General features: G+C 39.2%; 1 long non-coding RNA gene across 2 annotated transcripts in view; it reads left to right on the top strand.

Annotated features, from left to right (window-relative positions):
• LOC133256160 (uncharacterized) overlaps nt 1–27,063 on the top strand; it is a 183,008-nt gene extending 155,945 nt beyond the window's left edge. For both annotated transcript variants that reach the window (XR_009739112.1, XR_009739113.1), the window contains 2 exons: nt 9,120–9,361; nt 19,282–27,063. This is a non-coding gene — a long non-coding RNA (uncharacterized LOC133256160). The remainder of the gene's footprint in view (nt 1–9,119; nt 9,362–19,281) is intronic.
• The last annotated feature ends 228 nt before the right edge of the window (nt 27,064–27,291 follow it).

The following is a 27,291-nucleotide window of genomic DNA, read 5'->3' as shown; positions in this document are numbered from 1 at the left end:
CAGGGTCTTTTCCAAAGAGTCAGTTCTGTGCATCAGGTGGCCAAAGTTGGAGTTTCAGCTTCAGCTTCAGTCCTTCCAATGAATATTCAGGACTGATTTCCTTTAAGATGGACTGGTTGGATCTCCTTGCAATCCAAGGGACTCTCAAGAGTCTTCTTAAACACCACAGTTCAGAAATATCAATTCTTTGGCACTCAACTTTATTTATAGTCCAATTCTCACATCCATACATGACTACTGGAAAAACCACAACTTTGACTATACTACCTTTGTTGGCAAAGTAATGTCTCTGCTTTTTAATATGCTGTCTAGGTTGGTCATAACTTTCCTTCCAAGGAGTAAGCGTCTTTTAATTTCATGGTTGCAGTCACCATCTGCAGTGATTCTGGAGCCCACAAAAATAGTCTGCCACTGTTTCCACTGTTTCCCCATCTATTTGCCATGAAGTGATGGGACCGGATGCCATGATCTTAGTTTTCTGAATTTTGGTTTTAAGCCAACTTTTTCACTGTCCTCTTTCACTTTCACCAAGAGGCTCTTTAGTTCTTCTTCACTTTCTGCCGGAAGAGTGGTATCATCTGCATATCTGAGGTTATTGATATTTCTCTGCAATCTTGATTCCAGCTTGTGCTTCATCCAGCCCAACATTTCACATGATGTACTCTGCGTATAAGTTAAATAAGCAATGTGACAATATACAGCCTTGACATATGCCTTTCCCAATTTGGAACCAGTCTATTGTTCCATGTCCAGTTCTAACTATTACTTCTTGAAATACAAAAATGTATTAAAAAGGGAAATATCAAGGATTTTATTCTGCCTTTCCTGTATGAACTATATTTCACGATAACCAAATTATTTATGAGGGAAATTTTTTTATGGAATAATTCAACCAGCGAATGCAGAAGGAATCATGGAATTATAAAATCGTCATTTTGAAACTCCAAATAAAACAATGGATCTAGACAACAATTATGTTTGCTAAAACAGTTAAGTTAAAAGTCAATGAAGAGGGACTTCCCTCATGGCCCAGTGGTTAAGACTGTGCTCCCAATGCAGGATACATAGGTTCCATCCCTGATCAGGGAAATAGATCCTGCACATGGCAACAAAGATCCCACATACTACAACTAAGACCAGGCACAGCCAAATAAATTGAAAAAAAAAAGTCAATGAAGAACTTCATAATGGAAATATTGGATTGCTATCACCTGAATCCACCGATTCCCTTGGTATAATTAAAAATAAAACAACTTGACTGTATAATGATGTCCTACAATAAGAAAAACACACCACTTAAGAAGTATTCTTGCCTAAAAAAATTAGACCTGAATCTTATCCAGCCAATAGCTTTAGCTATCAGCTCACAGAAAATAAGGCAAAGAATATTTTAAACAAAACCACCAAGATGCAATAAATCAAATCCTGAATGAGATATTCTATAGGCCAAATGAGCTAGTTTTTCTGAAATAATGACATAAAAATTGAGGGATGGATTTATAAGCAATGAAAGATATTTAACCAAATCCAATGTATGAAACTGTTTAGATTCTGACTTGAACAAACTTGTGACAAAATACATCTGAGATAATCAGGGAAATTTGAATATAGACTTAATATTCAATTATATAAACAAATTATTTTAAGTTGTATTATTATCAAAATGGGATAATTGGCAATTTTTAAAACTTCTTAACAGTTAAAGATAGATGTATATAGAAGTATTTCCAGGTGAATTAATATCATGTCTGAGATTTGCTTTAAAATACACCAGGAAAAAAAAGGAGAATAGATTTTTAAAAACTGCTGTTAAATGGGTACTTGTGAGTTCATTATACTTTTCTTTCTACTTTTAAGTTTGAAATTTTCTATCATTAACGGTTTTAAAAAATAAAGAAAAAGATGAACTATTGATATCTAAGTTATCTCTAAATAAACATAGTTTATAAAAAATAGGAAAAATACACCTTGGTGAACATAGAAAAAGAGGGAAAAAAGGAAACTGGACATTTCCAAAAGAATATTTAAATGAACAAAATAATCTGGTGAACTAACCATCTCCTCTATATATTTCCATTTCTCTCTATATTGGCATCACCAACCTAAAAGAACCCAGTTACCTCTCTTCCATATGATTCTAGTAATATTCAGACAAATCCCAGTTCCTCTGACTTTTTTCTTAGAACTAGCTCCTTTCTGTTTGCATGTGTAATGCCACCTAATCCAGCCATGACAAAATTTCCTGTGACTGATGTGATTTACAGTTTGTCTTATAAGGTTATATCTTAGCTCTATTTTTCCAGAAGTCACTAAAAGAGACACCCAAATTGCATAAGTAAGCCCTGTTTGAGTCACAGTACAAGTTGGGATACGACTTATTCCCCCTTAGCCAGGTTGATTCTTCTCCACTGGTGAGTCCTGGCTTTGCCACTTCAGCCCTGACACCAAGTTGGGGGCCTCCCAAGCCTGTTACCCACCATCTACTTACAATAGTGACCATAAAAAGAAATGAATATTTCTCTTTCTGAAAGCTAATCTATTTCACAACATAGCTAACAACCAGCCTGATTCAAAATTAAAATGCTTCCAGTACAGACTTCTCCTTCTCTTCAGAGTCAAGGGCCAGGGGGAACAAGTGCGCCTTGTGTTCTGCCCTCGAGGTCAGCAGATTGAATGTGGCCTTGTGTGTGCTGTGAATGTACAGTGCATGACATCATGCATATTCAGTGGGCTTTCCAACTACTGGAGTCTCACTAGTGGCCCCAAATTTTCTTTTTAGAAAAGCACTCCTCTTTGATTTCTGAGATTGTTCTACTATCCTGTGACTTCCCTTTTTTCTGCCTTTGCCATGACTCCTCCTCCTCCTGACTTGCTCCTTTTCCTCTCCTTCCCTTGCTTTTCCTCTCTTCTGCCTTCTCCTATTCTCTCTTCCCCTCCCTTCCCATCCTCTTTCTCTTTCCATTTTCCATACATAAAACTAACAGCAACTATCAATTTTTTAAAATATCAATTAGGTTCAGTCGCCCAGTCGTGTCAACTCTTTGCGACCTCCCAGACTGCAGCATGCCAGGCTTCCCTGTCCATCACAACTCCTGGAGCTTGTTCAAACTCAAGTCCATCGAGTCAGTGATGCCATCCCACCATCTCATCCTTTGTCATCCTCTCCTCCTGCCTTAAGTCTTTCCCAGCATCAGTCTTTTCCAAGGAGTCAGTTCTTCACATCAGGTGTCCAAGGTGTTGGAGTTTCAGCTTCAGTATCAGTCCTTGCAATGAATATTCAGGACTGATTTCCTTTAGAACTGACTGGTTGGATCTCCTTGCAGTCCAAGGGACTCTCAAGAATCTTCTCCAACACCACAGTTCAGAAACATCAATTCTTCAGCACTCAGTTTTCTTTATAGTCCAACTCTCACATCCATATATGACTACCGGAAAAACCATAGCTTTGACTCTATGGACCTTTGTCAGCAAAGAAATGTCTCTGGTTTTTAATATGCTGTCTAGATGGTTGTAGCTTTTCTTCCAAGAGCAAGCATCTTTTAATTTCATGGCTGCAGTCACCATCTGAAGTGATTTTGGAGCCCCCCAAAATAAAGTCTGTGACTGTTTCCATTGTTTCCCCATCTATTTGCCATGAAGTGATGGGACTGGGTGCCATGATCTTAATTTTTTGAATGTTGAGTTTTAAGCCAGCTTTTTCACTCTCCTCTTTCACTTTCTCCAAGAGGCTCTTTAGTTGCTCTTTGCCATAAAGGTGGTGTCATCTGAATATCTGAGGTTATTGATATTTTTTCTGGCAATCTTGATTCCAGTGTGTGCTTCATCCAGCCTGGCATTTTACATGATGTACTCTGCATATAAATTAAATAAGCAAGGTGACAATATACAGCCTTGATGTACTCCTTTTCCAATTTGGAACCAGTCCGTTGTTCCATGTCCTATTCTAACTGTTGTTTCTATATGTTTCTCAGGAGGCAGTTAAGGTGGTCTGGTATTCCCATCTCTTTCAGAATTTTCCAGGTTTGTTGTGATCCACATAGTCAAAGGCTTTAGTGTAGTTACTGAAGCAGAAGTAGATGTTTTTCTGGAATTCTCTTGCTTTTTTATGATCCAACGGATGTTGGTAATTTGATCTCTGGTTCCTCTGCATTTTCTAAATCCAGTTTGAACATCTGGAAGTTCTCGGTTTATGTACTTTTGAAGCCTTGCTTGGAGAATTTTGAGCATAACTTTGCTAGCGTGTGAGATGAGTGCAATTGTGCAATAGTTTGAATATTCTTTGGCATTGCCCTTCTTTGGGATTGAAATGAAAACTGATCTTTTCCAGTCCTGTGGCCACTGCTGAGTTTTCCAAATTTGCTGGCATATAGAGTGCAGCAAGCACTTTCACAGCATCATCTTTCAGGATTTGAAAGAGCTCAGCTGGAATTCCATCACTTTCACTAACTTTGTTCGTAGTGTTGCTTCCTTAGGGCCGCTTGCCTTTTCAATCCAGGATGTCTGGCTCTAGTTGAGTGATCACACCATCGTGGTTATTTGCATCATGAAGATCTTTATTGTATAGTTCTTCTGTGTATTCTTGCCACCTCTTCTTAATATCTTCTGCTTCTGTTAGGTACATACCATTTCTGTCCTTTATTGTGCCCATCTTTGCATGAAATGTTTTCTAATTTTCTTGAAGAGATCTCTAGTCTTTCCCATTCTGTTGTTTTCCTCTATTTCTTTGCATTGATCGCTGAGGAAGGCTTTCTTATCCCTCCTTTCTATTCTTTGGAAATCTGTATTCAGATGGATGTGTTTTTCCTTTTGTCCTTTGCCTTTGCTTCTCTTCTTTTCTCATCTATTTGTAAGTCCTCCTCAGACAACCATTTTGCCTTTTTGCATTTCTTTTTCTTGAGGATGGTTTTGATCATGGCCTCCCACTCAATCAAATCTAATCCCTTGAATTTATTTGTGACTTCCTCTGTATAATCGTAAGGGATTTGATTTAGGTCATATCTGAATGGTCTAGTGGTTTTTCCTACTTTCTTCAATTTAAGTCTGAATTTGGCAACAAGGAATTCATGATCCAAATCACAGTCCGCTCCCAGTCTTGTTTTTGCTGACTGTGTAGAGCTTCTCCATCTTTGGCTGCAAAGAATATAATCAATCTGATTTCAGTATTGAGCATCTGGTGATGTCCATGTGTAGAGTCATCTCTTGTGTTGTTGGAAGAGGGTGTTTGCTATGACCAGTGCATTCTCTTGGCAAACTTTGCCATGCTTCATTTTGTACTCCAAGGCCAAACTTGCCTGTTACTCCAGGTATCTCTTGACTTCCTACTAAATATAATTTTATTTATTTTATTTTTGGCCGTGCTGAGTCTTCATTGCTGCATGTGGGCTTTCTCTAATTGTGGCGAGCAGGGACTTCTCTGTTGTTGTGGTGCTTGGGCTTCTCATTGCAATGGCTTCTCTTGTTGAGGAGGACAGGCTGTAGGGTGAGTGGACTGCAGTAGTCGTTTCACGTGGGCTCAGTAGTTGCGGCTCCCAGGCTCTAGAGCACAGGCTTAATAGTTATGGCGTACGGGCTTAGTTGCTCCTCAGCATGTGAGATCTTCCCCCACGAGGGACTGATGTCGCCTGCATTGTGTCCTGCAACCCATGTCTCCTGCATTGGCAGGTGGTTTCCTTACCACTGAGCCACTAGAGAAGCTCTCAGATTCTTAATCTAGTTTTTAAGCACAATTATTTCTAGCCACTCAAAGGAAACTTCAACTTATACTTGGTACAGCATTTTGAAATGAAAGCCTCAGTTTAGGCCAGCCTAGCCAGGGCTTTCCTGGTGGCTCAGATGGTGAAGAATCTGCCTGCAACGTGGGAGACCTGGGTTCGATCCTTGGCCTGGGAAGATCCCCTGGAGGAGGGCATGGCAGCCCACTCCAGTATTCTTGCCTGGAGAATCCCCATGGACAGAGGAGCCTGGTTGGCTACAGTCCATGGGGTCACAAAGAGTCAGACACGACTGACTGACAAAGCACAGAACACACAGCCAGATATCTCAGAAGCCAACCCTCTGATGGCCATTGGGATTAGTGCTTATTTACTCATCTTTGCTAAAGTGAGACAAGAAGAGGAATGAACGTTTAGTTAAGAAGCAAGGACAATTTGTTTTTCTTAAAGCTGATTTCTGGTTAATATCTGAATGGGAAGGTATTTGAAGCTTGCATCCAAAAGAATATTGTTTGGCCTTTGAGAAATGGGCCAAAGTCAGAAACACAGGCAGATATCTCCATGTATTTGTCTGTTGGCGTTTGAAATTATATAATCCTCAAATAAATGAATTACAGCCCCTGCATCTGGCAGGACTTCTCCTCCAGGCTGAGAAGCAGTTTGGGTCCCGGCAGCTGGAGAATTTACAGACACCAGAGTCCAGTTTCCAGCTGAGCAGGGGAGAGGCTCGAGCAGAAGCCAGCCAGGTGCAGGCCAAGCTCAGGGCTACAGCTGGGGAGAGGGGCTTCCATGTGGGTGAGGGTCAGCCCGAGGGCGGATTTGCCAAAACTGAGATGATCTGGAGGGCTCTGGAATTCTCATTAGGCCTTGGTGGTGAGATGAAATTTGGACTTTGATCCTCTGGGCAAGGTCAGACCCCCTTGAGAGGGATTCTAATCAGAGCTTACCCTCTGTTTCATGGAGGAGGGGAAAATTTGCAACGTCCTAAACACAGAAAAGAAACCTCTTTTAAAGCTGTCTTTTTTCAAAGGGGAAGTGTGTCATTTTAGACATTCAGGTACAATGTAAACAGGATTTAATAGCTTAGCTGAGAAATTGTTGCTTTGTTTGCCTTGAAGAAGCTGTGTAAAAATATTCAGGACTGCTTGACCGTTTTCTAAAATTTAAATGCGTGTGGCCGACACTGTGGGTGGGGGTGGGGAAGTGGGGTGGGTGCTTGGCATGTAAGGATGGTCCGGGGCCCTAATGATAGGTTGACTTGGTCATGTGGCTTTGTACAATTTAGAAGGGTAAAACCAGTGTCTCTTTCTATGCTGACTTCTATAACCACCCCTTTGTATCACATGGCAGCCAAGGATATTTTGGGGTCTGGCTAAAAGGATGTTAAATTAAAGATATACATTGAGTTTGGGTTCAGTGAGATATATTTATATAGTTTACAGGTATTCTGGGTATACTTATTTCTGGCTGTTTGAATATAAGAGTGGCTTTTAGGAATGATCTTAAAAATTTTAAGTTTTAGCTATAACTCACATATTATAAACTTGACCTTTTAAAAGCATATAGTTTAGTGACTTTAGTATGTTCCGCACTCCAGTACTCTTGCCTGGAAAATCCATGGATGGAGGAGCCTGCTAGACTGCAGTCCATGGGGTCGCAAAGAGTCAGACACGACTGAGCGACTTCACTTTCCCTTTTCACTTTCCTGCGTTGGAGAAGGAAATGGCAACCCACTCCAGTGTTCTTGCCTGGAGAATCCCAGGGATGGCGGAGCCTGGTGGGCTGCCGTCTATGGGGTAGCACAGAGTTGGACACGACTGAAGCGACTTAGCAGCAGCAGCCGCAAAGTTGTGAAACTATCACAGCTCTTTAATTCTAGAACATTTTCATCCCTCCCCTAAAGAAACCACATCAGTAGTCCCTACCTATTCTCTCCCTTCCTCTCACCAGCCGACTCCTAAATCCCTTCCTAAATATCTTCTGTTTCTGAATTTGCTTATTCTGGACACTTCATATAAATGGAATCATATAATATATGTGCCTGTTGTGTCTGGCTTTCCTTACTTAGCACAGTGTTTTCAAGGCTTATCTACATTTTAGCATGAATCAGTATATTATTCCTTTTTGTGCCTGAATAGTGCTCCATTTTGTTAATCCATTCATCAGTTGATAGACATTTTGGGTTGTTTCCAGGAATACTCTTCCTAATCAGTGTGTTAATTCTTTCAGTGTGAAGGTCCAGGGCCAGTGGTATTATCATTATCAGCCAGATAATGAGGGTTGTTATCATTATCAGCCAGAGTGTGAGGGTTGTAGAGGAAAAATAAGTTTGAGATAGTCAGAAACTTTCATGCTAGAGGAATGACTAAACCCATCTATTCTTTGGAAAAACAACAAGACCCTACTTTATAAAACAGGGAACTATATTTAATATCTTGTAATACTCATGCAAAGAGTTAACTCATTGGAAAAACCCTGATGCTGGGAGGGATTGGGGGCAGGGGAAGAAGGGGACAACAGAGGATGAGATGGCTGGATGGCATCACCGACTCGATGGACATGAGTTTGAGTGAACTCCGGGAGTTAGTGATGGACAGGGAGGCCTGGCGTGCTGCGATTCATGGGGTTGCAAGGAGTCAGACACGACTGAGCAACTGAACTGAACTGAACTGAATAATGGAAAGGATATGAAAAATAATGTATATATATGTATGTATGTATGACCATGTAACAACCACTTTGCTGTGCAGGAAAAATTAACACAACATTGTAAATCAACTATACTTCAATGAAATAGGAAAAAATTAAAAAATGAATCTATTCTCTTAACATGTGATATTACCAAGTTGTTGTCCGAGATTATCAAAATATTTGCAGGCAAAAAATCTAGGACAATATTATAGAGGCATGTCAGGTAGTTTGTTAATTAAAATATCCTTTTTCTGGATTTGGGGGATTTTTGGGTAATTATCAATTTTTTCCAAAATGTGTGATTTGTGGTTTATTTTCTCACTTTAAATAAAAACTTTAAAATCTAATTTTGTAATTTCGTATTTCTTTTCTTAAAGAAAGCCCCTCCACCCCCCACCAAGTTATGCATATAAGCTGGCAACCCCTTACAGTGAGGATCCGCCATGCCTGAGGGCAGCCCTTTCAACCCACTTTCCTTGTCGTATACTTTGAGGTGGTCAGATGTGAGGGATTTCCTCCCAGGGAATTATACAGAAAGCTGCTCATTTTGTGGTTTTTCCACCCTTTTATTGTCTACCCTTTTCCTTCTCACCCCGGGAGGCTTCCAGGAGAAACTAGCTCACAGAGCACCTTCATTGAGCATGCAATACCTTCAAGAGTTGTTGTAATGGAACGTCGCTTAGCAGATGTTCCCGTCTCTGCTCCCCTTCCCTTTAGGGTGGAGTCTACTTCCCCACTGATGATGGGCTTGGCCATGTGACTTGCTCTGGCCAGTGGAACGGACAAAGAAGTCCACGTGACAGTTCTAAGCACCAGCTTTAGGAACTCTACAGTTAGATCAAGCTCTAGAAGCCTGTCGTCCTTCATTGTGGGCCCTGGAAGAAGATGTACAGGATGGACCTGCGTCCTGAAACCTACATTCAGCCTGAAGAGGAGCAGCTGCCATGGACCTGCAGACTGTGAGTGAGAAATAAATATTTGTTATTCCAAGTTATTGAGATGGCCGTGTCTAAAAACACAGTAGTACTGCCGCAGCAGCTGACTCGTCAATTGCACATTGCCAATCTGAACAGCATAACTAATATCATTGATCTCTCAGGAGGCAACTAAGCTTAGTCCCAGAGTGAGTCCCAAATTGACTACAAGAGGACCTTTTAGTGTCTACCATGGTGTGAGCTCTGTACCTTTTTCAGAGAAGGGGCAATTTTAGATTCAGTGTTTCCCTGTTGAGATAAACAGTGGTAAAGAAATAAAATCAATAAAATGAAAAAGATAAACTGTAAGAAGAGAGAAATAGAAGTAACATAAAATTGTTCAACAATGTGATCAGCTGAAAAAGATCACAAAGACTGTCTGAACAATGGTGGTTAAAGCAGCAACAGAGGATAGAGTGGGTTTCTTCACAGCAGGCACTGCTTACAGGCTGAGCATCCCTACCGGAAAGCCTCAGACACTCTGATGAGACGAAGATGGAGCAGAAGACAGACTAGGGGTGAGCTGGAGGAGCCTGTTGTGCATTTCTCTTCCTGGCTCTGCATTTAGTGAAATCAGCTCTGGTGGGAACATCTACACCAGAAAAATGAGCAAGTGCTATATAGATAAGGGTTCTTTTCCTCAGAGAACTAGTTGTTAAACGTTTAACAGTGCATCACTGTGACAAACCATAATAATCTTTCAGAGGAAATACCAGAGAATATCAAGCAGTCCTGGCAGAAGTTCAAAAGCATACAAACCCTTAACCACTTCATCTCACTACCCCCTGCCCACTGCAGTGCCCCACGACTCCCTGAAAGCCCACTTTCTCAAACACTTTCTTGTTATGCCAAGCAGGAAGCTTCCCAGGGGCTCTTAGAACAGGCCAGAAAACAGAGTACATTCTCAAGGAGAAGCAAAAGAATGGATGAAAATATGACTCCTGACATAACAGGGCATGCCACCCCTGAGCACAAAGTGAAACTTGAACTATCCCTTTGATCTTATGAGGAACGTATAAAGCAAAGTAAAAGGGCCCTTAACAGCACTTGTATTTGTAGAAGAGCAAATCTCACTTCCCTTATGCTTTTTCTCCAACATCTGCAACTCTGTCTTGAGTAGAATTGCAGATGGTTTTTTCATTCCCTTTTTTTAAATGTCTGGAGAAACAGCTCAACTTTCCAAGTAGAATTATTAAAAGAATTTGGGGTAGGATGTAAAACCTTTCACTTTTTCCTAGTTGTCAACTCTTCCTACATTATCATAAGTTCTCATAAGCTTAATGACTTCCCTCCTGTTCCCTCCCCTCCTGGGCTACACTTTTGTGATTTTTGTCAGTAGGCTCAAGGGACACGATTCCCTCCACCGATTGGGTTGTGGTGGGACGAGGTCAAGGGTATGGGGAGAGAGAGAGAGAGTGACTAGGCAGCTATGTTGAGTTAACGTGACATCCTTTTTAAGGATGGACATAGTGGACATAGTCCACTTTGCATAGTTGTCATTTTTCGTGCTGATGTCTTTGTCTTGTATGTATGACTCCATCAGTGCTGTCTGTAACATCCTCATAAGAACAATTAAAAGTTTAATTTAATGGCTATAATATGTAGAGAAAAATGAAAAGAATCTCCACATCCTGAGAAAGCTTCAAAAAAGATAAACCCTGTACTTTAGTGAAAAATAATGCTTTAATGTTTTCATTATAAAAGCATCCATGCATATTAAAGAAGATTTTGCTTCTATGGAAGCAAAACCCAAAATAGCTAAATCCGCAGGATATGGACTTTTTGTTTTCTAGAGTTTTCAGGTCCATTTTGGTTGGATTGTCTCTAACATCTATTGATGTGTGTGCACTTGTACTTATTCAGATATAGAGCAGAAGATGCAAATGGGCAGCTTTGGGGCCAAAAAAATCATCTGGCCTGTTTTATCTGGCCTGGGAAATATATTTATACTTTAAATTCAGATTTAACATGCAAAACTGAAGAGATTTCGCTTGAAATCCATACTTAGAATTTTTCTTGAAAACTTTAGATGCATTCTCAAATGTCAAGAGTGAAGAAGAGGTGGTCTCCCTCAGAAGGGGCAGGTGCTTGCCAACTTGAAAATTGTCCCAGTGCAGTTTCTTTTATTTATGCTGTGTTTGACTCCTGTTGGTATTTAAATTTAATGCTCTTGATATAGAAGTTTTCAAAATAATTGCACCCAGTTTTTCCATGCAGCTTTAGCTTGGAAAAAAGTTCAGCATTTTTCTCTAAGCAGTAGCTCACTAGGCTTTCCGTATGTTTTCTCTATGATTGTACCAATGCATGTGAAATAGTACATATCAAGTGTGTAATAGTTTAAAGAGCAAGATAGCTGTTATTTGTAATGTTTTCTTCCCATGTTTTCTATGTGAATATCCTTTTTATTAGCGGGAATCATATTACACATGCAGTTTCATATCCAGCTTTTTAAATTTTTTCTTGTATTATAAATACTTACACTACTCATTGAGTATGTACTGCTTAGTTAACTTAGTCTCTCCAACTTCCCTGATAGCTCAGTTGGTAAAGAATCTGCCTGCAATTCAGGAGACCTGGGTCAATTCCTGGGTCAGGAAGATCCTTGGAGGACTTCCCTGGGGGCTCAGGTGGTAAAGTGTCTGCCTTCAGTGCAGGAGACCTGGGTTCAATCCCTTGGTCAGGAAGATCCTCTGGAGAAGGAAATGGCAACCCACTCCAGTACTCTTGCCTGGAAAATCCCATGGACGGAGGAGCGTAGTATGCTACAGTCCATGGGGTCGCAAAGAGCCGGACATGACTGAGCGACTTCACTTCACTTCATTTCACCCGCTCCAATATTCTTGGGCTTCCCTTGTGGCTCAGCTGGTAAAGAATCCACCTGCAATGCAGGAGACCTGGGTTTGATCCCTGGGTTGGGAAGCTCCCCTGGAGAAGGGAGAGGCTACCAACTCCAGTATTCTGGCCTGGAGAATTCTATGAACTGTATAGTCCATGGGGTCGCAAAGAGTCAGACACAACTGAGCGACTTTCACTTCACTGCACCCCCACATGTTTACCTATTTAGGTTTTTCTTTTTCTGTCATAATTATATTATAATAAATATCTTTGAGCTTGAAAGCTTTTTTTCTCTATTGAGGATTCTTTCACTAGGATACATGCCTAGAAGTGGGCTAAGAGAAAAGGGAAGGTTAGACAACAGCCTGATCCAGATATCATAGCCAAAGTCCAAAATAGCTATATCCACAGGATGCAGATTTTTCATTTTTTTTAGCATATAGTGTTTTTGGGTCCAAAATCCTAATGAGGCCAGTAGTCTTGGAGGCCACTTTACATTTTCCTCCACAGGTAATTTCTCCATTTCTTTATCCTTCTCTCCAGTTCATCCTACCACCTGGAAATTATTCTCGAAAAAAGATCCATCCAAAGTTTACTGTCCTGAATCTGAATCATTTATTTAACTTTGTTCACAGAGGCGTGTAACCAAACTAGAAGCCGGGTACCATGAATCTGGACTGTGGGGCTGGATTAAAATTACCTAAGATGGAAAGGAGAGGCTGACGTGGCTGCTCAGACTCCCAAGCCAAGGGCAACAAGGGGAGCGGACCTTGCTCACTGCCTGGAGCTGTTTACTAGTGACGTGGAGTCAAACAGCTTTTCATATATTTCTTTCTATGAATACTTCATAAAGCCAGAGTTTGGAGGGAAAGGGGAAATATGAACATCTGAAACCTAATTTGAATAAATGAATATACCTAACCGGAGCAAACTGTAATCGAACTTGACAGGAGCAAGTTGTTTCTTGGTTGAATTTGAAATTTATTTCATTAAACATATTTTTCTTAGTTTCTGCTTCTGGGCTTTAGGATTTGATTCTAGTGATTTTACTACCTGGGAAACTGAGAGGGTTTGTGTATCTGTAACTTTCATATAACTTTCATGAAGTTGTAGTTACTTGTCCCTAGTTCACAGTAGTGGTGGTGGTTAGTTGCTTAGTCGTGTCCGACTCTTTGCAACCCATGGACTGTAGCCCACCAGGCTCCTCTGTCCATGGGATTTCTCAGGCAAGAATACTGGAGTGGGTTGCTGTTTCCTTCTCCAGGGGAGCTTCCTGACCCAGGGATTGAACCCACATCTCCCGCACTGCAGACGGATTCTTTACCACTGAGCTATACTGTGCTTGGTAATGTAAAAATGTCAGCAGTCACTTGCCTGGAAACTATCAAAGAAGTTTCCTCTCGGGGATTTGTTCAAGTTCATTTCCAGGCATATTCAAATAGAGAAGACTAAACCTGTTAATATTCTCACTTCAGTGGTTTTATGCAGCTTCATAGAGGCATTTATTGCCATTAGTAAAGAAGAAAACTAGGTACTTCTTTATAAAGTAGGTACATTAGTGTTCAAGTTAATAAAAAGAGTGATGGAAATGATTTCAAGATAAAGAAACTCTATCTCAGGGAACATAAAAAAGGCCAGGTGGGACTTTAATTTGTAAACACATTACTTTGTAAATATTGTTCACAGTACGTTAATATAAGTATTGATTTTCACATCAGGGATAGCAAACCTTGCCAAATCCTAGCCTGCTTTTGTTCTGATTATGAGCTAGGAAGATTTATTTGTGTATTTAATATAAGCTTCTTTCACCAAAATGTCAAAGGTAGTGAGTACATATTTATTCTTCCTGTGTCTTTCATCTAAGTTATAGCAAGCACTTAACAAATGCTTCTTTGGTAAGCGATGACTATCTATCTATGTAATATCTATCAATGTATATGTATAGATAAGTATCTATCAATGTATAAAAAGCAGAGACATTATTTTGCCAACAAAGGTCTGTCTAGTCAAAGCTATTGTTTTTCCAGTAGTCATGCATGGATGTGAGAGTTGGACTATAAAGAAAGCTGAGTGCCTGAAGAATTGATGCTTTTAAACTGTGGTGTTGGAGAAGACTCTTGAGAGTCCCTTGGACTGCAAGGAGATCCAACCAATCCATCCTAGAGGAAATCAGTCCTGCATACTCATTGGAAAGACAGATACTGAAGCTGAAACTCCAGTACTTTGGCCACCTGATGCAAAGAACTGACTCACTGGAAAAGACCCTGATGCTGGGAAAGATTGAAGGCGGGAGGAGAAGGGGACAACAGAGAATGAGATGGTTGGATGGCATCACTGGCTCGATGGACATGAGTTTGAGTAAACTCTGGGAGTTGGTGATGGACAGGGAAGCCTGGCGTGCTGCAGTCCATGGGGTTGCAAAGAGTCGGACATAGCTGAGTGGCTGAACTGAACTGAACTGATCAATGTATAAATGATACTGTTTAGAATAGGCTCAATTACCATGGGCATCTAAATTTTATAAATTATTTTTATTTACTCATGTTTTAATGGCTTTCCATAAGAATATATCATCTAGACTGTATACCTGTGTGTAAAATTAATAGAATATATGAGGATGAGAGTAGGCTTTTTATCTTTTCCTGGTTTTATTGAAATATGACTGGCATATAACATAGTATTCGTTTTAGATGTATAACATGATGATATGATATGTTTATATATCACAAAATGATCACCACGGTAAGTTTAGTTAACATCCATCACTTCATGTAGTTATGAATTTTGTGTTCTTATAATGAGAACTTTAAAAATCTAGTCTCTTAGCACCTTTTAAGTATGATACAGTATTGTTAACTTTAGTCACCATGCAGTACTTTATTATTTTTTAAATATTGATGTATTTGACTGCATTGGGTCCTAGTTGCAGCATGCAGGATCTTTTTTTTTTTAATTAATTTATTTTAATTGGAAACTAATTACTTTACAATATTATAGTGGGTTTTGCCATACATTGACATGAATCAGCCATGGATGTTCGTGTGTCCCCCATCCTGAACCCCCCACCCACCTCCCTCCCCATGCCATCCCTCAGGGTTATCCCAATGCACCAGCTTTGAGTGCTATGTTTCATGCATTGAACTTGGACTGGTGATCTGTTTCACATATGGTAATATACATGTTTCAATGCTATTCTCTCAAATCATCCCACCCTTGCCTTCTTCCACAGAGTCCAAAAGTTTATTCTTTATATCTGGGTCTCTTTTGCTGTCTCACCTATAGGGTCATTGTTACCGTCTTTCTAAATTCCATATATATGCATTTATATATTGTATTGGTGTTTTTCTTTCTGACTTACTTCACTCTGTATAATAGTCTCCAGTTTAATCCACCTCATTAGAACTGATTCAAATGCCTTCTTTTTAATAGCTGAGTAATATTCCATTGTGTATATGTACCACATCTGTCTTGCCAGTTATTCTGCTGATGGACATCTAGGTTGCTTCCATTCCTAGCTATTGTAAACAGTGCTCTGATGAACATTGGGGTACATGTGTCTCTTTCAATTCTGGTTTCCTCGGTGTGTATGCCCAGCAGTGGGATTGCTGGGTTGTATGGAAGTTCTGTTTCCAGTTTTTTAAGGAGTCTCTACACTGTTCTCCATATTGGCTGTACTAGTTTGCATTCCCACCAACAGTGTAAGAGGGTTCCCTTTTCTCTGCACCCTCTCCAGCATTTATTGTTCGTAGACTTTTTGATAGCAGCCATTCTGACTGGAGTGAGATGGTCCCTCATTGTGGTTTTGATTTGCATTTCTCTGATAATGAGTGATGTTGAGCATCTTTTCATGTGTTTGTTAGCCATCTGTATGTCTTCTTTGGAGAAATGTCTGTTTAGTTCTTTGGCTCATTTTTTGATTGGGTCGTTTATTTTTCTGGAATTGAGCTGCATGAGCTGTTTGTATATTTTGGAGATTAATTCTTTGTCAGTTGCTTCATTTGCTATTATTTTCTCCCATTCTGAAGGCTGTCTTTTCACCTTGCTGATAGTTTCCTTTGTTGTGCAAAAGCTTTTAAGTTTAATTAGGTCCCATTTGTTTATTTTTGTTTTTATTTCCATTACTCTGGGAGGTGGGTCATAGGGGATCCTGCTGTGATTTATGTCAGAGAGTGTTTTGCCTACATTTTCCTCTAGAAGTTTTATAGTTTCTGGTCTTACATTTATATCTTTAACCCATTTTGAGTTTATTTTTGTGTGTGGTGTTAGAAAGTGTTCTAGTTTCATTCTTTTACAAGTGGTTGACCAGTTTTCCCAGCATCACTTGTTAAAGAGATTGTCTTTTCTCCATTGTATATTCTTGCCTCCTTTGTCAAAGATAAGGTGTCCATAGGTGCGTGGATTTATCTCTGGGCTTTCTATTTTGTTCCATTTACCTATATTTCTGTCTTTGTGCCAGTACCATACTGTCTTTACAACTGTAGCTTTGTAGTATAGTCTGAAGTCAGGCAGGTTGATTCCTCCAGTTCCATTCTTCTTTCTCAAGATTGCTTTGGCTATTCAAGGTTTTTTCACAATTTCCATACAAATTGTGAAATTATTTGTTATAGTTCTCTGAAAAATACCATTGGTAGCTTGATAGAGATTGCATTGAATCTATAGATTGCTTTGAGTAGTATACTCATTTTCACCATATTGATTCTTCTGATCCAAGAACATGGTATATTTCTCCATCTGTTTGTGTCCTCTTTGATTTCTTTCACCAGTGTTTTATAGTTTTCTATATATAGGTCTTTTGTTTCTTTAGGTGGATTTGTTCTTAAGTATTTTATTCTTTTTGTTGCAATGGTGAATGGAATTGTTTCCTTAATTTCTCTTTCTGTTTTCTCATTGTGAGTGTATAGGAATGCAAGGGATTTCTGTGTGTTAATTTTATATCCTGTAACTTTACTATATTCATTGATTAACTCTAGTAATTTTCTGGTGGTGTCTTTAGGGTTTTCTATGTAGAGAATCATGTCATCTGCAAACAGTGAGAATTTTACTTCTTTTCCAATCTGGTTTCCTTTTATTTCTTTTTCTTTTCTGATTGCTGCGGCTAAAACTTTCAAAACTACATTAAATAGTAGTGGTGAGAGTGGGCACCCTTGTCTTTTTCCTGACTTTAGGGGAAATGCTTTCAATTTTTCACCACTGAGGATAATGTTTGCTGTGGGTTTATCATCTATGGCTTTTATTATGTTGAAGTATGTTCCTTCTATAGCATGCAGGATCTTTAGTTGTGGTATGTGAACTTCTTAGTCACATAGTTACTAAGAAGTTACTAAGAAGTTTCAGAGAACAGTGCCTAGTTCTCTGACCACAGGTCAAACCCGGGCCACTGCAATGAGCACATGGATTCTTAGCCACTGGACCACTAGGAAAGTCCCATTATGCTGTACTTTACACCTCAGAATCTATTCATCTTATACCTGGAATTTTATGTATTGACCACCTTCATTGATTTTTTCCACCGCCTCCCCACCCCCAGCCTCTGGTAGCCACCAGTTTATTTTCTGTTTCTATGAATTTGGATCATAGAAAATATGAAAAAGATCATATAGTATTTGTGTTTCTCTGTGTTGTTTTACTTAACATAATGGTCTCAAGTTCCCTTCATGTTGTTGCAAATGGCAGAATTTCCTTGTTTTTATGACTGAATAATATTCTATTGTAGATATACAATATTTTCTTTAGCCATTCATCTGTCAGTGAATGCTTATGTTGTTTCCATGTCTTAGCTGTTATAAATAATATTGCAATGACCATGGAGGTGCAGATATCTCTTGGGTATGTTAGTTTCATTTCCTTCAGATACATACCCAGAAATGGAATTGCTAGATCGTATGGTAGTTCTATTTTTAATTTTTTTGAGGAAACTCAATACTGTTTTCCATAATGACTGCACCAATTTACATTCTAATCAACATTCACTTTCCCTTTTCTCTAGTTCCTTGGCAATGCTTATTTCTCATGTTTTTGATGATAGCCATTCTAACAGGTATGAGGTGATATCTCATTGTGATTTTGGTTTGCATTTCCCTGATGATTAGGAATGTCAAGGACCTTTTTATATACCTGTTGGCCATCTGTTATTCTTCTTTAGAAAAATTTCTATTCACTTCTTCAGCCCATTTTTAATTGGATATTTTTGCTATTGAATTGTGTGAGTTCTTTATATATTTTGGGTATTAACCCCTTATCAGATACATAGCTAGTTCACAGTATGTTAATGTAAGTATTGATCTCTATGTCAGGGCTAGCAACTTTGACAAATCCTAGTCTGCTCTTGTATAGTCTGTGAGCTAAGAATAATTTTTAAATGTTTAAATGGTCAGGAAAAAAATCAAAAGGAAAATAATACTTTGTGACTTGTGAAAATTATATGAAATTCAGACTTTAGTATCTATACATCAAGCCATATTGGAACACAACAATCATGCCTGTTTACTTATGTATTGTCAATGGCTACTTCTGTGCTATGAGGGCAGAGTTGAACAGTTGTGACAGAGACCATCTGGCCTACAAGACCTAAAATATTTACTCTCTATCCCTTTACAGAAAAATTTTGCTGACTCCCACTCCAGTGGATTTAGAGACATAACATGACACATCTTAACCCCCTTACTGAGAGATTCTGTCATTAGTAGAAGATCTAAGAGAGATGACCCACATGACTTGAAATCAAGTATTGAACCTATATTGGCTAAATTTGTAGGTGCCTCTAAATAAGGCAGGATAAGGAGAACGTTGTTCATTGAAAGTTAGAAAAAGAATTAAAATGAATATGATAAAGGATTATTTTGAAATAGTCATTTAGGATCTAAAATGAAATACTAAAGGTACAAATTGAGGAAAACTGAGGGGAAAGTATGGCATTAACATTCTGATGAACAGTGTCAAATCATAATGTTAAAAAGTAACTCACATTCACAAGAGAAGCAAACATAGGCAAGCTTTAGTAACAATGCCATTTGCGTCAGCTTGAAAACAATGCTTCTCCCAAGCTCAGAACTGTGCCTTCTGGTTCTTAGGATTCTCTCACCGTGGACTCCATAAAGGCTGTTGACTCCTGAGCTGATATAAACGCTGGTGTCCGGATTTTGGAGCTCCAAACTAAGACGTGAGACTGAGGGTTCTACAAAGATAACTGTGAGTGGGGAGAAATAGATGGATGGAAAATGACCCTCAAAGCTGGTATGTCTAAGGTGGGGAATGAAGACGGAGCAGCAAGCACACAGACTGGATGTGAAAATAAGCCTCTCCACTTATTAGCCAAGTACTTTAACCTATCTTAGCTTCTTTATCTAAATTTCCTTATCTATGAAATGAAAATATCTCTTTAGGTGATTCTTAAAGGAATTAAAAGAGATAATGTCAAAGGAACTTTGTAAAACGCAAACAGATGTGGGGCACTGTTGTTGATAGACAGCCGAGCTGGGATAGTGATTATCCTCAAGTATTGAAGAAGTATTCCATACGGTTGTTGAATCTGTACACTGAACAAGGAGTTGCAGCCAAAATGGCCAATGGGGGCTTGCCAGACTGTTGCCCTGGCTCAGACTAAATTCATAAAGGATATAAGAGCACCTTTCTCATGCTAAGGCATCCTCTGCCTGGCAGGACAAGCACCCACCCAGAAGAGGTATCTTTCCCCATTCAGTTTCATGAAGGTGCCGTGTAGGTTTTGCGCATTTTTATATAAATATACAGCAGCATTGTATATTCAATGGTAGTCAAGAGGATAATGCTAGACAGTTGTTTTCCATCTCCTCAGTGGAGATGCAGTATTTGTTGAACTTGAAGTTAAAGGAGAGCTCAGGCAAAGAGAAGCTCTGTTGATCTAAGAGAGCTCAAACATTAGACCACTTGAAGTGACAATAGAATATCCATCTTTGAAAAATCTTTTAAGACAAAATAGGAGATCTTCTAGATGTCTGCCATCTAAACATCTCTCTGACACATTTTCTGGTTCTCTGATTCTTATATTATCCTGAGTTTAAAAGACTTTAAGCCTGCCCTGTGGCTTTTCCCTGGTTCACTCACCAGGAAAAATAAAAAATTATTTCTTTTTCTTAGTTGGATTTGTATTTGTCAAATACCAAACTGCATTGCATAGTAATAATAAGTTAAACAAAAACAGACAGGAATATTTGAAACTTTTGGGAGTCTATAGATGTCTCATGTCCTGTGCATAGAACTTCTTTACAAAATTTTTTCTGACATGTATTGCTTAATCCATTCAACTTTGTAACCTAGTCTGTAAGAATTGCTTCCCAAATGGCGATGTTTCCTCTGCATTAACATGAGGTTAGCCAGTGAGTGATATAATCTGTCGACATCAACAAGGATAATACTGCCTGCTCTGAGCCAGGAGTTGAAATCAAAGCAAACAGGTAAGCTGTTGGCCTGAGCCAGCTGTACCTTCCAAAGATCCCAGCATGCTGATTTCCCTTCCATTTTTGGAAATGCTGCAGGAATTATAGCTGAATGTTCCTGTGTTGAAATAATGGCTTTACCTTCAGGACCACTTTATGCAGAGGACTCTGTTTTCAATATAGTTTTGCAAACAGTGACCTTATCTGTATAAATTTGCCCCATAGAGAACCATCTTTTTTTTTTTTCCCCAGTGATAGCAAATGGCCCACAAATGAATACTGCTTAAAATGCATTCATTGACTGAAGGAGTGCTCAAACACTTCTAATATAGAATAGTTTACATTATAAAATATCTTTAAATGTTATGTAAGCTTTTATAACAACTCTGAGAGTCACAGACAAATATAATCCTCGTTTAGCAGATGAGGAAATACACCTGGAAGGAAGTTAAATGTCAGAATCAGAATCATAAAAGTCAGTAGCTAAATCAAATTCACCCCATTACTCTTGGTCAGGCTCTTTTTTATTTGTATATGTATAATTTTATTTATTTATGTATTTATTGGCTGTGCTGGGTCTTCATTGCTGCAAGGGCTTTTCTCTAGTTGTGGTGTGTAGGCTTCTCATTTGTGGTGGCCTCTCTTGCTGTGGAGCCCGGGCTCTAGGACCTACCGGCTTCAGTAGTTGCAGCACGTGGGCTCAGTAGTTGTGGCTCCAGGCTCTAGACCACAGGCTCGGTAGTTGTGGTGCACAGGCTTAGTTGCTCTGCAGCATGTGGGATCTTCCTGGATCAGGGATTGAACCCATGTCTGGTCAGATTCTTTTTGGGCTACTCTTTCTGAATATCAAGCAGAAATAGAATCTTATTTTTGGGTATTCTGAAAGGTAAATAAGGGGACACCACCACATGATCACATTGGATATTAAATTATATTAATTCAGTTAACCTCTTATTGTTACATTTTCTAATGTCACACAGTTTAAAAATTATTTTCAAGGTCTTCTGCGTGACACAGGTTAAGATAGGAAGTTCTTGACCTACTTTTAATTGTTCTTCATTTCTAGAAATTTAAACCTCTAGAGGTTATTTTCATTCTATCATCAACCAATTAAACTCCCTGTTCATACTGAATAGCTGCCCTTGAGAAATTTAGAGTTGAGTCAGGGAGGCCGATTATATATATTCCAGTTGGAAACTATAAGTGTAATCCCAATGTCTAAAGCTGCTAAACACAAATGTGAGTCCATTAACACACATAGGCAAGTCTTCATGGCTATTGACTGCATGTCCAATTTCTACCAGTGTTTCTCTCCAAATAAATCTTGGGATTCCCAGAGATGCACACTTGGTTGTCTAAGTCCCGGTCTTGGTTACTGAAGCAACAGTGGGTGACAAAGCCAAGATTCTGAACTCCTGGTTCTGACAGTGCCTCAGAGGTATCTCTCTGATAGTGGAATACTGCTCGCCCTGAATGGCCACTGCCAGGGTCATACCTGTGATGACCACCAGGAGGACAGTTGGGTTGTCCTTTCTAAGGGTTGAGAATATTTCTATAATTGATCTCCATCTGTGCAGGGGAGAGAAATGGACACACAATTTTGTTCAAACTCCTAAAGAAGCGGTTTACCATGAGGGCTTTAGTCACGTTTTGATGCAGTGTCATCAGTAAAGGGTTCAGTTCAGTTCAGTTCAGTTGCTCAGTCATGTCTGACTCTTTGCAACCCCATGGACTGCAGCACGCCAGGCCTCCCTGTCCATCACCAGCTCCTGGAGTTTACTCAAACTCATGTCCATTGTCAGTGACGCCATCCAACCGTCTCATCCTCTGTCATCTCCTTTTCCTCTCGCCTTCAATCTTTCCCAGCATCAGGGTCTTTTCTAGTCAGTCAGTTCTTCACATCAGATGGCCAAAGTATTGGAGTTTCAGCTTCAGCATCCATCCTTCCTATGAATATTCAGGACTGATTTCCTTTAGGATGGACTGGTTGGATCTCCTTGCAGTCCAAGGGACTCTCAAGAGTCTTCTCCAACACCACAGTTCAAAAGCATCAATTCTTCAGGTGCTCAGCTTTCTTTATGGTCCAACTCTGATATCCATACATGACTACTGGAAAAACCATAGCCTTGACAAGATGGACCTTTGTTGGCAAAGTAATGTCTCTCTGCTTTTTAATATGCTGTCTAGGTTGGTCATAGCTTTTCTTCCAAGGAGCAAGCATCTTTTAATTTCATGGCTGCAATCACCATCTGCAGTGATTTGGGAGCCCCCCCAAATAGTCTGCCACTGTTTCCACTGTTTCTCCATATATTTGCCATGAAGTGATGGGACCGTATGCCATGATCTTTGTTTTCTGAATGTTGAGTTTTAAGCCAACTTTTTCACTCTCCTCTTTCACTTTCATCAAGAGGCTTTTTAGTTCTTTGTTTGCTTTCTTCCACAAGGGTGGTGTCATCTGCATATCTGAGGTTATTGATATTTCTCCTGACAATCTTGATTCCAGCTTGTGCTTCATCCAGCCCAGCATTTCTCATGATGTACTCTGCATATATGTTAAATAAGCAGGGTGACAATATACAGCCTTGATGTATCCCTTTCCCTATTTGGAACCAGTCTATGTCCAGTTCTAACTGTTGCTTCCTCACCTGCATACAGATTTCTCAAGAGGCAAATCAGGTCATCTGGTATTCCCATCTCTTTCAGAATTTTCCACAGTTTGTGGGTAAAGAGTAGAGAAAGTAAAGGGTAAAGGGTAGAGAAAGACAAACATATATGAAAGTAACAACAAGAATTTTTTTTAAATTAGAACTGATTTTGTATTCAATTTTTAGTCAGTCTAGAACTAGTCAGGAGAATAAGTCTCAAAGGATTGGTTTGACCAGTTTTAATTAACCAGGTGACTTTTATCTCTTTTATTGCCTAATTGTTTTGTCTTTTTTGATATATTTACCCGAGCACAGTAAAATGTATGAAGTGTTATCAGACTCCATCTTGGATGGTCTAGGACAATTTTCTTTTTTAGAACTCTTTAGGCAACAAATTTATACTAGCTTCTTAAGCAACTCATGTTTGCATTTTTTAACTTGATAATGAGGCCATTGTCAGAGATAAATTATGGATCTTTCATCATAGTTCAGAAATACTTGTGAAAAGGTGAAATCCACTATAAGGACAATTTTTGGTAAGTTGTCATGTAAAACTCGATGAAATATGAACAAATGAAAGAATGGCTTTGAACGCTTGGAAAGACTAGATTACCATGTCTAAAGAACAGATCACATTTTGGAATGGTCAGGACAACAAGGCTGTCTCATTAATCAAGAAGGATAGGCCCAAGAATGGCCATCGAGATCCCTTTTAATGGTAATAGATATCAATAACAGTTTGACTGTAATTGGTCTAATTGTAGAGGACAAAATACCAGGGAGAGTTTAAAAAATCATGCAATGATTCTGCATAGCTTTTTGGGAAAATAATTGGAACAGTTTGCTTAATTAGTCTCATATTTCCTTGTTCTCTGATGTCCTTGGACCCTTTGAGTTTCTGAGAAATATCAGTAACAGGAACTAATTGGTAGGGACTTAGAATCCCATTAAAGAATATAGATGTGTCAGAGCTAAAAAATATATATGTATTAGTGAATTTTTAGGATGTATATCAAAATTAATATTTAGAAAGTTTGGTAGTGCTAGTGCTTAGTCACTCAGTTGTGTCCGACTCTTTGCAATCCCATGGACTGTATCCTGCCGGGGTCCTCTGTCTGTAGGATTTCCCAAGCAAGAATACTAGAGTGAGTGGTCACTGCTATTCTTTGAGAAAGGCAAATTTAGTTGAGACATTCATGGGAAATGAAGAAGTTAAGCCGAGAGCAAAAGAGATTAATGCAAAAGAATATAAGTAAAGAAGAAAGAGACAAAGAATACATTTCAAGTTCAAAGATAAGGCCTTTGACCCAACTATGTATGTGCATCCAAACATATAAAAACATACTTGATGTCACCTTCTTCATCCATCAAGGGTTGGTAAGGAAGCTGATGGCTTCCAGAAACTGTCTGCTTCTGGAGGCCTTTTAGTGAGACTTGAGTCAGATGTACAGCGGTCTAGATTGGAAGATTCAGATGAAAAGCCTCAGTATGTTTACTAGCAAAGTTGATTGTGATATGTGTCTTGGAACTTAAAATCAGTATTTGTGTTTAAGAACACCTGAAATGGCTCTGTTGTATGTAGTTTGAAGGCTGACTTTCATTGTAGTCTGAGTGTATTTGGCTTCCTAAATCTATAACATGTGGTGGTGAATTGAGCCAAGTACCTTCCAGAACCGCAGCTCACATCTGTTGGACCTATGACTACATATCAATCTATCATATCTGACAAGGCCAGAATGTTCCAAATGGAATCTGTTGGAGGGAGAGTCAAGTCTCACAGGGCTTTACGTAACAGTTTTATACAGTGAAGATTGATGTGGATTTTGACAGATCCCACTAAACTGGAAAACTGGGGTAGTTTTGGTTATAAAACAATGTAACTCATTTTATGTTTTAGAAATGATGTGTCATTGACATACTTCTTTAAATATTTTAACGGTAAAGTGACATTTTAAAAAATCATTCAGTTTTCCCTGGGTAAAATTTATTCACAGGGTAAAATTTCATCACCTGTTGAGTCTCTCAGGTAAATTTTTTCCCACCCATAATTTTGTAATGTCTGAACCAATTTGACCCTGACACCCCCACTGGGTTGTTTTTCTTCTTTTTTTTTTTTTATGGTTCATTAACGGTAAAGGCCTGGAGATATAGTTTGGAGAGACATGAAAGGATGTGAGAACATTTTGATATAGTATATATTTTTTTCTAGTGGAGTAAATTTTTATATTTGAGTAAGTCCATTTTATTTATCAGTCAGATTGAACAACTGTCTTTTAATGGATTGAACAACTGTCTTTTAATGGCAGCAACACCAGTAAGGGTCATTAGTTTTGTACAATAGTAGTCAGGTGTGTTTTTAGGATGGGCTTCAGTCTGAGTTACTGAAATTTTCTTTAGATGTTAGATTGTTTAGAATAAGTGGATATTAATTTATTTTTTAATGTTTTTATGGGGGTGTCAAAAGAAATCAGAAAAGCCCTTTCAAGAAAGTAATATGTCAAAATCATGAACAACGTTAACTTTGACCTGTCTTAATTGTGACATAATCATGTGGTGCTAGTGAAGGTGAAGAACCTGCCTGACTAATGCAGGAGACTTAAGAGATGTGAGTTTGATCCCTGGGTTGGGAAGATCCCCTGGAGGAGGAAATGGCAACCCACTCCAGTATTTTTGCCTGAACAATCCCATGGACAGAGGAGCCTGGCGGGCTACAGTCCATAGGGTTGCAAAGAGTCAGACATGACTGAAGCGACTTAGCATGCACGCACACATGCATGTCAGAGCTATCTAGGGGACAACAAGCTATTGCTAGCAGACTATTTGGGCTTCCCAGGTGGTTCAGTGGTCAAGACTCTGTTTGCCAATGCAGGTGATGCGGGAGACGCAGGTTTGATCCCTGGGTCAGGAAGATCCCCTGGAGGAGGAAAGGCAACCCAATACAGTATTCTTGCCAGGAAAATTCCGTGGACAGAGGAGCCTGGCAGGCTACAGTTCATGGGGACACAGAGTCAGACACGCTGAGCACACACACACAAACACACACAACAGAGTATTTAGAGTCTTTTATTATTATTCATATAGCACTAAGTATACATTGATTATTCTGAACATGTAGTCATCCCCAAATAATATTATCTTAGGATTGTCATCAGGGTCAAACATCAGCCAATAAGAACTGGGCATGCTCTAAAGCAGCTCTTAGATGTCGTGAGATTCACTTATATAGGGAAGGGAGATAGGGTTATCTACTGCTGTGTGGGAAGCAGACAATACAAGAATTTTATAGGTGATAATCAAATGGCCTCATGTGTTTGTTATTGTTTGCTGCCTCTAGCAGATAAACAAGGTCGATAATCCTTAGATGAAAGGTGGAGAAAAACGTAAGCTATGGGCTTATGATAAGCTCTGAGTTTTGAATAAGTACCTTTAAAGTATAACCTTGTCCTGAATTCACAGTGTGGAAGAAGGGATTGGCATAGGTCAAAATGTTCAAAGTAGGGGATTAGTCTAGTTTTTGCTTAAGAAAGGAAAAGGCTCATTTGGCATCTAGATTCAGAAAGTGAGCATTGATGTAATGGTTCGTGTCACTTGTGTCATTGACAGAGCTAATTAAAATATGAAGAGCATGAAACAAGCCTTATTATTTTTGTATTGCTCCTTTCATAAGGTGAAGGGATAAATCTTTTTGGTTACCTAAGGACTATCTGGAAAGCTCAAAGATGGTTTTGATGTGAAAGAATCTTAAAAGCTTTTTTAAAATAAAATTTGCATTTGGGGTTTAAATTAGGCAAGAGGAAAAAAAAAAGGAATGAATGAAGCACCATATGCTTCAGGTGGTGTGATAGGAATAATGGTAAATAAAGCATTTGCAGGATGGTCTGGAGTGGAGAAGGTCTGCAGTGGAAATGAGTTATGCAAATATCACAGTGGTCCAGTCATGAGGTGATGAGGGCCCAAATGAGAATCTGTCATTGAGACTGGAAGGAATGTGTAGCAGCACATGAAGTAAGAACTGGCAGAA

Source organism: Bos javanicus, chromosome 10 (genome assembly GCF_032452875.1).
Source record: "Bos javanicus breed banteng chromosome 10, ARS-OSU_banteng_1.0, whole genome shotgun sequence".
NCBI lineage: Eukaryota > Metazoa > Chordata > Mammalia > Artiodactyla > Bovidae > Bos > Bos javanicus.
The sequence above is the reverse complement of the archived record's forward strand: the minus strand, read 5'-3'. Positions and strand labels throughout refer to the sequence as shown.